Source organism: Vidua macroura, chromosome Z (genome assembly GCF_024509145.1).
Source record: "Vidua macroura isolate BioBank_ID:100142 chromosome Z, ASM2450914v1, whole genome shotgun sequence".
NCBI classification, from domain to species: Eukaryota; Metazoa; Chordata; class Aves; order Passeriformes; family Viduidae; genus Vidua; species Vidua macroura.
In genome coordinates, this window is record NC_071611.1 from 26,521,803 (window position 1) to 26,533,808 (window position 12,006).

The 12,006-nt window shown below is 42.4% G+C and overlaps 1 protein-coding gene across 3 annotated transcripts in view; it reads left to right on the forward strand.

The window, feature by feature from the left end:
• Nucleotides 1-283: 283 nt before the first annotated feature.
• The window catches only part of IQGAP2 (IQ motif containing GTPase activating protein 2), a 123,091-nt gene continuing 111,368 nt past the window's right edge, over nucleotides 284-12,006 (forward strand). For 2 of the 3 annotated variants that reach the window (XM_054003012.1, XM_054003009.1), the window contains exon 1: nucleotides 284-318. The gene's annotated coding sequence lies outside the window, so the exon portion shown is untranslated. The remainder of the gene's footprint in view (nucleotides 319-12,006) is intronic. The other variant, XM_054003010.1, reaches the window with a different exon arrangement.

Here is a 12,006-nt window from a genome sequence, read left to right on the forward strand (position 1 = left end):
TTTTTTTTTTTGTCTTGGTTTGGTTTGGGTTTTTTGGTTTTTTTCCCTCCTCTCTCACTTTCTTTCTCCCCTTTTCCTTGTTTTTTCGCACCTTCCCCGCCCGCCCCGCTCTCCCGCGCACACGCGCGGCCCCGGCCCCGCTGGAGCCGCCCCGGGTGGCCCCGGCCCCGCGCGGGGCGGTCGTGGCCGCGGGCGCAGCAAATCAGCGGGGCCCGGGCCGCGCATAAGAAGGGCGGGCAGGGGCCAGCGCCGTCCCTCCCGGCGGCGGCAGGATGCACCATGAGGAGCTGGCGTCCCTGCAGCGGCCCCGCTACGGCTGTGAGTGGGGTCCTGGGGGGCGTTTCGGGACATTTTCTTCGGTTTTTTTGTTTTTTGGTTTTTTTTGTTTGTTTGGTTTTTTTTTGGTTTTTTTTTTTTTTGTTTGTTTGTTTTTTTTTGTTTTTTTGTTTTGTTTTGTTTTTGTTGGTTTTTTTTTTTTTGTTGTTGTTGTTTTTTAATTTACCACCCCTTTGCTGCTTTCTCGGTTTAATACTAAAAGAGCGAGTTGAAGGCAAACTAAAACCCGCCCAGCAGTCTTGCGGCAGCGCGCAGCGCTCCGGCTCCTTTGCAGTCGGCTCCGGCTGGGTTTTGAACAGGTTTTCACGGGGCTGCGTTTTGTTCTGTAACTTTGTGAATGGATTATAGCTGTAATTCCGCATTGCAGCTCGGGAGTTTTAGATAAGAGGTCGAGCTTCGGGTTTTAGTGTTGTAATTTGGTGTTACAGGTATGGGTTTGGGTTTTAACTTCGTAACTTGAGTTATGACTGTAGTTTCAGGTTGAAACTTGGTAACCTTTGGATTATCACTTCGGAATTTCGGATTATAAAATTAAACCTTTGCTTTCTAGTTTTATAACTTTATCTTAGACCTTTGCAACTCTTAAGTACTTGGGATGAGGGGAGAGACCGTGCGGGTACCAGGCATTTCTTTTCAGAGGGGGTGTATTTACTTCCCAAACATGCGTTTAAGAAAAACCCTTGAAGCATCTTACCTCCTCTTGCTGTTGGTCTCTCCCGGCCGTGCTGTGCTGTGCTGGGGTCTTGCACCCGCCTGTGCTTTTCCTGGCTCTTGCGGGGCAGAGCAGTGCAAGCCCGTGGCTGTGCCATTCCTACACGAAAAGCCTCTGATACTTGAGGCATCGCAAAATGGGAACACACAAATGATTTGCAAAGTTCTCAACAACCCTGGCATCCTGTGTCTAGTGAGTAGGTACCCAGTTCTTATCTAGTGGCTTTGTTCAAAACCGGTTTTGAAAACTCCTTTTAGAAAGAAACACAAAACTCCTTAACAGTGTTAAGGGCCACCTTGATTCCACCTAAGACAAAAGTAGAAAAAGCTTGGCAGTAAGACCTTCAGCTTGCAGAATGCCGTGCTCCTCTAAACATTTCTCCTCATTGATGACTGATTCACCTATTGATGCCCTCTGTGGGGGCAGTTTGTGGAACCTGCCTGTAGGTTTAATTTTTCGTTTTACTCAGTAGGTGGATTACATCCTTGTGAAGGTGTGTGTTCACTGGTTACTGCAGGCATTGTCTGAGTGCCTATGCTGTTGTGTTATTTTGCTTGTGAAACCAGTCCTCCTAACTGTTTGTGCCATTGCACGTTGTAGTTAGGCAGTGTCCAGGTGTGCAGCATTGTGCTCCAGCCTCGGTTTGGACAGTATCCACTTGTCTGAGATGCAGAAATGTTTGTTGTATACCCGTCAGGACTCCAGCAGCAGGGGCTTTCCTTTGTAGATCTGGTGTGGCTGATCTCAGAATATGTGGGTCTGGATAGGTGGATGTCATGACTTCTGATAAAGGCAAAGATTAGGCTTTGACTCAAAGCAAAGGGCTCATCCTTTGAGTCTTGTTCCTGCCTGGGCACTGAGGATGAATTACCTTATTGCCAGAGCTGCTCAGAATATTTTAGATTTTAGGCCTCAATTATTATGGGAAAGAATGGCCATGTTAAGAATACTAAATATAGTTTTGAAGAGATGTTCTATCCTCTCCGTGCTTATGCTTTGCTATGGTAGTTGAGAGCATTTTGTTCTTGTTACCATGGGGACATTCATGTTCTGAGGTGTAGCCACACTTGGTGTCAGGTCTCTCTGCCCCAAGTACAAGAGAGGATGAGAGTACACTTGTTTTTCTAAGGGTGCCTCTCCTCTGACCAATAATGTCTGCCTGCTTGGGATCTGGTAGTTATTCTGTCCTTCCCTGAGTGAGAAGCTCTGGCTGCTGTGCCACACTGCATCCACTTCTTTTTGGAGTGCAATTTTTGCTGCAGGAACCTTTGAAATTACATTCCTTTCAGGAGACTAGGCAAAGGCTCTTGAAATATGCCAGGCTGATATCAATATTTTAAAAAAATACACCAAAAAACTCCATGGAGACCTCCATTAACAAACAAGCCATAGCCTTGTCTGTAGTGACAGTAGGCGGTACATGTTTGGGTTTTTTAGCAGGTATCTAGAGAAATATATACATTTTATCTGCATAGCATTTGGCTGCCATTTTGAGAAGCAAAGAGACCCACCACCTCAAAAAAAAAAAAAAAAAAAAGGCTCCCTGACTAGAAAACCAACACTAGCATTTTCTTATGAAAGCCCCCTACATAACTAGAACTTCACTTTGGATTACTGACAAACAGTTGCCTTTGTTGAGAGCACCACATCTATGCTGGATTTCCTAAGGAGTTAATAAGTTGTCCAAGTTAGGCTATCAAATTTCTAAGACCCCTTGCTTTAGTGACCTAGAACTGTTTTAAACATTTAACTTGACCTGGACTTTTGACTTTGACTTCAAGCTCCTAGCAGAGTTTGTGTATTGCTCTGAAGAATGCTAGCATTTTACTATCGTAACTTTCTGCCAGGTACTTTATAAACTGGTGCATGATTATGAGTAGCATTTCAATTGGAAGACATATCCTGAATTTAAAAGAAGTTGTACATTACAAGCTTTGCTGATATAGTAACACAAAAAACATCTAGAAAAAAAAAATCTTAGAGCTGATCATTTCCATATTTAAAGTCAGGAAATTGATGAATGAAATCAAACAAGACAGTCCGTTTCTGGGTTGGTGCTAGTTCAGGATGAGCATGGTTCATGGGAGAATCAGAGCTCAGAGCAAACTCCTAGAGCCTTCCCTTGGTCTATTAGGGTGAAAGTTTTGTGGCTTCCTGGACCACTTGTGGAAAGGTGCCTCCAACTCTGCTTGCTGTCAATAGCTTAAGAGAGATGCAGAAGAGATTTCTGTTGGTGCTCCACTGAGCCCTTCAGACAGATATTTATCTCCAGTACCAATTCAAGTGAAAACGTCAAATTACAAGCCAGTTTATCCAGCTGAAACTGCGTTAACAGGCACACTGCAACTGAATTTGCATAGTGGTTTCCAGTCTAGCTACAGCGGTTGCCTGGTTTATTTCTCAGTCCTAGCACAATCAGAAGCAAAGGTTCACAAAACTGCAGGGAATTAGGACTTATATTATGATTAGAGGTATGAGCCATTTTTATAACAAAAATGCTTGGTGCTATGGAAGATTATGAAGACAAAGAGAGTATAAATCTCTGATGTGCATCACAGACTGAACATGGGAAGATACCAAATCAGACAATGGTGTATCTTTGAGAAGGCTCGTTTCCTGACACTCTCAGCTCCTTTATAGCTAGTTTTCCCTGAAATCTGTGTGCAGAAACAAATGTTTACGTTTTTGTGAACTGTCTGAATGGCTTCACTGCACTTCCAGGAATGTAATGAAGCTACAGAGAGTAGTGTCTGAATTTGAAAAGGATTTTGGGCATTAACATGCTCAGAGTAGCTGAATTAATATATGCCCTGAGTTCCTGTCTACTGAGCTATGTGCTCCAACATCAGCAGATGCTTCTGTTGGAGACACAAATAAGTCTTCACCTCTGCTGCTGAGGCCAGAAAGCTAGTTTCATGGGGCATGGATGATGGGTTAAAACTGGGGAAAACAGACCTTGGTATACAGCGATAAGGGCGTTGCTTGTGCTTCTGGTGCTGGCTCCCAGAATTACTACTGTTTGGCACTAGGAGTTTGGAGATGAGACATAAGCAGCATGAAGCTTCATGAGGGAGTGCTGCTCTGCCTGTGGAGACAGGCAGGGCAAACCTGAAGTGAAACACAGCCTACGCCTCTCTATGAAACTATACCTAGCTTCTTTGCTCAGGAGGATGTGAAAGTTTACAGACCAGTGGCTTTTCGAAAAGCTTTTAACATAAAACACTATAAATTTGTCTGCATGTCTAGTAAGTGCAGTGAAACAAATGACTCTTTTTCAGTCTAAAAAAGGGGAAATATCTTTTGGTAAAAGTTCCATAGGACTTTCCTAAGTGAAAACAGATGGGATTTTGTTTTTAAAATAGTTTTTTGAAATTAAAAAAAAAAAAAGTTTTGCTATGTCCTGTGCATATATATTCTTTTGGGTGTATGCTTTCTTGTAGTGCCTGTGACTTATGAGAACACTTTTCTCCTTTTTTATTGGTGGGTGTTATTTGGCAACCAAATACACAGTTTATCTCTTCTACTCTTTTTGTAGGTTGCTAATAATTAAACTGCTGATTGAGAACTCAAAAAGTTTAACTGCTTTGTTTAACCAAGTGCACATAATTCACTTGGTAGGAGTGGTTCTCTCTGTGCTTTTTGTACAAAGCAGGTTCATCTCCCCTGAAGTCTGCTGGTAAAGAAAGGACAGAGCTATGTTAGAGCATGCTTAAAGCAACTTGAATGCTGTTGAAACAGGAAATATTAATATTGCACTGGAAACAGGATTTATAGCACATGTGAGCGTGCTACATCAAGTCTGATACTTGAGGCAGGGAATAGGAAGCAGGCCGATTTTTAGCTCACCTCTTCTGTCAAGTGGGGTTTGCTACATAATTTTTCTAGCTCAAAGTTTGCTTGACATTGTTGCTGGTTCAAACTATGTTTTACTAGGAATAACCCTACATGCAAGGCAGAAAAAAAAAAAAAAGCCTGTCAGTGACAGGCAGGACTGGTGGGTCATATTTCAGTGTGATGATAAGCAAGTGTGCTCTCCTGTGCTTGCTCCTTGCAGGAAATTATTAACCTGCTGTGTTTGCTTCACTTGTTCAGGCTGTTTTGTTGTTTTTCTGAAACAAGTATCCTTGAACTACTGCATGTTGCGGAATGAAAGTGCAGGTGCTGGACAGGGGAGGAGTTGTGTCCACCCTGGCCTGGGGACCATGAGTTGGGAGGCAGGGGCCAAGTGCCCCCATCCTGGGGAACGATGCCTGCTGTACATGCCTTATTTGCTGATCCTTGATAAGACAGGCTGGTAGGAGAGCTGTGTCCTACACAGCTCATTCATGGGTCAGCACTTCCTGCACCTTGGCACTTGGCTTCACCTTCAGAAAACAGCAATGTTCCCTCCAGAGTGGTGCCAGTTGGGCTTTGAAGAGCTTTGCTGGACATATACTGCCTTATTTTCACTGCTGGGAGGAGAAGTGGGCTGCTGAGTAACTGACACAAGGATGGGGTTGTGCTGGAGACGAGCATGTTGCCCTGGCACTACTCCAGTTGAGTTTTGCCAGTTGCTGTGATACAGAACAGGAGTGCCCTAGCTTGTGGTGGTGAGGGACTGGTGGGCCAGGCAGTGGCTGCAGTGTGTTCTCTGGTGCCCAACAGCCATGGTAAGGTGGCAGGAGAGGGAGGGGATGGATTACTAAACCAGATGGTTGTCCTATAAACTCTGCACAGTGAAACACTTAGCTTCTAAATACCTTTTGAAATGTGTAAGCAAATAAACAGCCATTAAGAACCTGTGCTGGTAGCTGATTTCCGTGCTGAAATTACTGTTTTGCTCAAATGAATATGCACTAGCAAGAAATACTTATCCAGAGGGATTATGTCAATTCTTTGTTATCACTTATTGCCCAAGCTGAGGTTGTCTAGAGAGAAATTCTTCAGGAATCAGATTCAAGGAGCACTTCAGAGCTCTGACTCACAGCAGCTGGCAAACTGCTGCCAGCCCATAAAGACTTTCTGCCTCCAGGTGTGGTCCTGTCCTGTCTGCCAGCCAGGCTCCAAAGCTGTTAGAAACTGCTGTCCTCATCTCAGATACTTACCTTGGCCTTCGTGTATACTGCTAAGCAGTCCATGGCTTCTGATAAAATGAGTGATGAAGGATGTGGTCTCTGCAGTCCTCTCTTTTGGAGTCTGACCTGATTCTTTGAAAGTGCAGTAAAAGCTTTTGTGGCATCTAGCAAGGTATTTGAAGCAACTCTTTTCAGGCTTCAAAGTGTGTAGAGGAATTTGTAGTCATGCATGCTATCAATCCTCTACTGTCTGTTCCTCCTGAAATGAATAATAACTTCCTGCATTTGTGCTTGATTTATAAAACTGCTCCATAAACTGATTATATTTGTGTGATTGGATCCTCCTCTTCTGGGAGGAGAGCACAAATTAATCCAGAGGCAGCAGGAATGGGAAATGCCCAAACTCTGTACAGAAGTGTGCTTCATTAAGGCAACAGCTTTTCCACAGGGTTGTAGGGTTCTACTATAGGCCAGTAAATGTTTCACTTGTGGTTAAAGGGTGTTGTTTCAAAGATGTTTTGAGGAATCATAGCTGAGTACTGGGGCTACCTTTTCCTAATACTCTGGCTGAAGTATTAGAAACAAGGCAAAAAAAACCCTTGAACTAATCAAGGACACAATATTTTTGAGGATAGACCCTGTGTCTAGGGTCGACATCATTGATAAGATGTTGTTTTTAACTGGTGTTATTAGCACTGGAATCCCCTCACCTGCTTTGCTGCAGACTGCTGCAGCTGGTGAGGTTTCAGCAGCGTGAACTTGTCTAAAGCTGCTCTGTCATGCTGATGAAGACAACTTCACCTCTTGCCAGTATGCATATCCAATCTGTCAGGAAGTTAATCTCTCCTAGCAGAGCTGATTTGTACTGCTGGATTTGCAGTCACCTCTGGTCTGTGCAGGGGGTGACTGTAGGTCTCACAGCTTCACTGCTGGCCAAGGCAGGGGGACTTTCTGGCCAGGTGGGACTGTGGCAGACAGAGTTTAGAGGTGTTAAAATTGCTCTGGAACTGCACCCTGAAACTGTGGTTTTGAGTGTGGTTTTGAGTGTGCTTTCAGTCAACTCTACTGGTGGAAGAAGTGACCTTGACTCCTCCTGTGGAATTATTTTTGGCTGGATTAGGTCCCCAGTCTGCTTTGCCGCATGAGCCTGCAGGCAGGTCTTCCAGCATGATGGAGTAGCTTCAGTAGAGATGAGCCACCAGCAGCTGGAAGAATGACAGATGAAGTTAAAGTTGTGCTACTGTTGCACACAGAGATCTGGAAAGTGTGCATGCGGTGGGGCAGGAAAACATGCAAGCGGAACTCAAAGGTGGACTGGGGCACACAGGAAGGAGTGTCACGTGCATCACCCTCATGTCCCTAGCTGCTTCTGCTCTGGTGCTGCTGACAGGCTTGTGCCCTGCCCTCCTGAAACGGCTGGGGCTGCTTTCAGCTCCCGTTACCCAGGGAGTTTTGAATTGCAGAAATATTTTTGAGGTAATCTTGTCTTTAGTGCTGTAATTTCACAAATCCATGTCAGTAAAGGCATAGCAGTGTTTCCCAGGCAATGCTACAGTGCTAAGAAAATTTTAAGAAACTGAGTTCTAGACTACCCAATCAAGAAAGAAAAATAAATGCTTTTTTTTACACAAAGTGAGATTCAAGGTGCTTTTTCAACCTCTTTTTTGTAGCTTTTGTAGATAAAATTACTCTTGACTTGAAGGGCCTCAAAACTGTGGGGATGAGATGTAACTTGTGGTATGTGTTGCTTATTTTTGTGATTTTTAGTTTTTTTCAAGACCAACAGATTTACTCAAGCTACAATTGACTGGATGGTCTCTTTTCAGTGGTAAACAGTTTTAAAATTTCATATCTTTTCAGTAAGTGTAGCAGAATAAATATCAGCATGAGTAGGTTGTGGTGTAACTGAAAAGGAACATGGAGGGTAGAGCAGGGATTATGTTTAGGGAAATCTGGGGCAAAGCTTTAACCTAGGAAAAATGTCAGCTGTTTTAAAATGAGCACACAATAAACATGATTTCACTACATCTGAGCTAAGAAGTTGTTTTGAATACTGCTTTTCAGGCCACAGCAGAGCACAGATTTCTTCACTGTGATTTAGTGGACATTGGGAGAAGAACCAGCCTTGGCCTGGCATTCAAAGCTGCATGGCAGCTGATTATTGAAGGTGGATAGACAGCTGACCTTCAAGGACTGGATGTGACTGCCTGCTAATTTATATCACCTCTGACTATGGTAGTGATGTTTAACAAATGGGTTAGAACAATCCAGAAAATGCACAGCTTTTTATCACTTGTAAAACCAGTCCCTTATGCTCCAACTTACATCTACACACAGAAAATGAAAAGTAAGACCGCATGGTTTTGCTGAAGATTACACAGATATGAGCTGTCCTAGAACAAAATGAATCAACTTTCTTAGTACTGTGGTTAGTAACAGGCAAAACAAGGGCTGGTGTTTCCTATAACACTGAACCATAGCAATAACACTTAGTATTTCCTCTTTTTTGAGGGGGAGTGGGGGTGAGGGAAGAGGGGTAGGGGTTTGTTTTGTTATGTTGTCACCATACTTAAACAAAATTAAGTAGCTTCATAAATATTTGCAGAAGTTTCTGATAAAAATAGAGGTGAATTTCTGTAGTGTTCATCTGTATTCTTTTTCCTGAAACTGTGTCAGGAAGGTGCTGACTGGTAGGCTACTTCTGTTCAGGCTGCAAATGCTGGCCATTGACAGGCCTGGATTCCCCAAAAGGACAAAGAAATGAGCAGTTAAGAATTTTGGGTTCCCATAGCAGTAGTAGAAGTTGTCTCCAGCAGCTTCTCAGGCACATTTCAGATGCAAATTTACATGTGATCAAGTTTTCTAATATAATTTCCTCAAGTTATAAACTATAGACTTTCTTGAAAATTGACTATTTGTGTGAAAACTGTTACAAATTAGGTAGAAGGTATTTCGCATGTGCTCACACTTAACAGCCTTTAATGTGGAAGACAGGAAGAGGTGGAATACTTGTGATGAACGAGGCTTGTTGTGACAGTGGGTCTATACAGAAATAGTTACCATATAGAATAGGAATGGTAGAAACTCACCTGGGTAAGGTACTGCTGAGGAAATATATTTTTGCACTGTTCCACTCCCTCTAGCAGCAGTAAATGCCTCATTTTAAGGAAGCTGTCCATAGAATGTGAGTTGGAAACCAGGAAAAAACTTGGAAGAATTGTTACAAGCTGAGCTAAAATCTTGAAATTTGTGAAGAAGTGCTTCAAGAAAGGAAACAAACTGCAGCTACACAAAAGATTATAACATTCTGTGCCCAGCCGTTGTGCATGGCACAAGGGCCCAAATTTCTTTTTTGGATAGAGACTTCAAAAATAGCAAACGCATTACTTCGTTTGGTCTTAAGTTTATGTGTGTTGCTTGTACTGCTGTTGCCATAAGAGTGATTGAATGCTGGTTATGCTTCCTTTAATTTGGTGGTCTTAATATTGCTGTTTCAAGCAAAATACCTGGTTTTGGGTATTTACATAATGCTTCTGTTATGCTCCTGATATTTTTTATGCAGTTGAAATTTAGCATTGTCACTGTGATATTCTCATTAGAGGAAATGTACTCAATGTAACGAGGAGGCTGTCTTGAGGTCAGTACTTGCTCCATTAACCCAAATATAACTTTGGGTTATAAGGTAGACATAAGCAAATAAAATGAAAAATTAAGTTATTCAAGATGCTATGGACAAAGTTTCTCTCAGGTTACAGGAAATTTAGTAGAACAAATACTAATACTTAAAAACTTGAGTGTATGGTTTAGGTAAAAATTTATCTTTTGGGTGCAGCTGTCAAAGACTTGTCCTGGAAATGAAAGTACTTGGTTTATTGATAAGTTAGGAGCAACATCTAGCTCACTGTGTATCTGATTTTGCAATGATATATGCAATGGTGGATGTGTCATTGTCACTCAAAATAGCTTTGAATTTCAGTAAATATGTACTGGATGTACTGACTAAAAAGGTCAAGATTTGTCTGTTCTTTTCAAACCTTGCTCAAAGGTTTGATATTCGAGGCTCAAACACTTTGTGATTTTGTTCTCACCTATGGTTCTAACTCCTGATGATGAAGGAAAAAATAATTCATATTACTGGGTATGTATGTGAATGAGAAATAAGGGTCAGTTGTCCAGAAGCCCTGTGGGCAAGTGCCCTACAAGCAATGCCTGCCTGCCTGTGCAGTGTGCTCCTGAAGTGATCTACCAGGGAGTACTGGGAGGAGGTTACCCTGGAGCCAGCAGTATCAGCTCCAGTACTTTAGCAAACACTTGCTTATTGCATAGTGAAGGCAGCCAAGCAGGCCTCAAGTGATAACTGAGGTCATTGCTGGCATGGCACTGCCCCTGAACTGAGCACCTGCACAGGCACACTGCATTTGCCTTCTTCCTGAAAGAATTTATCATCTCACTGTGAAGCAGGAACAAAGGTACATTTCCATCCTCTGTGCCTTTCTGCCTTTGTGGACCAGCACAGTCAACAAAGCCAAGAGGTTTTGGAGTGAGATTCTAACTTGTGAGCCTGATGTTCTGCCTCCACCCTTTATTTATGGCTCCTACTTGTGCTGGGCCATATCAGTTGTAGAAACAGCTACTGAATGCACAGCAGTTTTGGGACTTGTTCAACAAGCAGTTCAGCTGTCTTCCCTGGGGAGTCAGGAGTGCTGGAGAGAGGACAGGAATTGCCATGGCTCTGTTCTCTGCCTCTGGGTGCCCAAGGGTCCTGCTCATCACCTAAACTTACCATATCTATATATAAGTATTATGCAACATACAGCATTTCTTTATGTTCTTGTGAATTTGAAGCCATTTTTGTAACCGTTCAATCTCATTGTCTGGGTTTGTAGCTGCAAACTGAATTTTCAGTTCTATTAACCTGAATGTGTAAGTTTTTTTCTCCAGGCTAAGGTTAAACAAAAAAAAACAAAAAAAAAAACAAAAAAAAAAAAACCAAAAAACCAACAAAAAAACACCCAAACAAAAAAAAAACAACCAAACAAAAAACAAACAAACAAAAAAAAACAATAAAAACCCCAACCCCCCTGCAAAAAAAAAAAACCAAAACCAACACCCACAAAAACCCCCCAAAAAAACCAAACCAAAAAAAAAATCCATTGTGCCCTTAAGCCAAAGAATTTTGAATTACAAACTTTGAAGACATTGCGTCTGTAATAATTATATAGGAATTAAAACCCAGGCAGGCAGAGGAAGAAGTGCTCTTGCACTTTAATCTCATGGTATATTCACATGCTTATATTTGTATCTTGAAGGAAAAATGTGCTGCAACATTTCAGGTGTTCTCTGGAGCTCCTTTCAGAATGTGGAAAAAGTGAACATATGGTTTATTCAGACCTTGGTAGAAGGACCCTGCAAAAGACTGGCTGTGAAAGAACCAGAAGATGATGAATTGTCAAAAGAAGAATAAAGACCAGATGTCAAGGCTGAGGGTTTCTACACTGCAGTCTTTCTCATGGTCATTTCCAATTTACTCAGTGATTAAGTGGTGCTCCTTCTCTATGGTTTTTCCTAGACAGGTGTTTCAGTCCTCTGGAGTCTCATGGTTCAGATCAAGACTCCTAAAAGTCTGCAGTATGAGTTACTTAGTGATCCAGACACAGCTTTCTCCGCAGAGTCTCTTTTGTTCCAGAATTCTTGCCTGTCATCCTTATTTTCTGTTCCTTAAGCTATACATTACCACATTTCTTTCAGTTGGTTACTGTACTGAGAGTTTGGTGATAGGAAGCTTTTTGGTTTCAACTGTCCAGTGATCTGAATATTGAATCCATTTGGTAACTCTTTCCTCCCAAACTTCTTTCAGGAGGTCTGAGTTGTTCAACCCTTCCCCTCTCTTTCACTTCCCCTGTC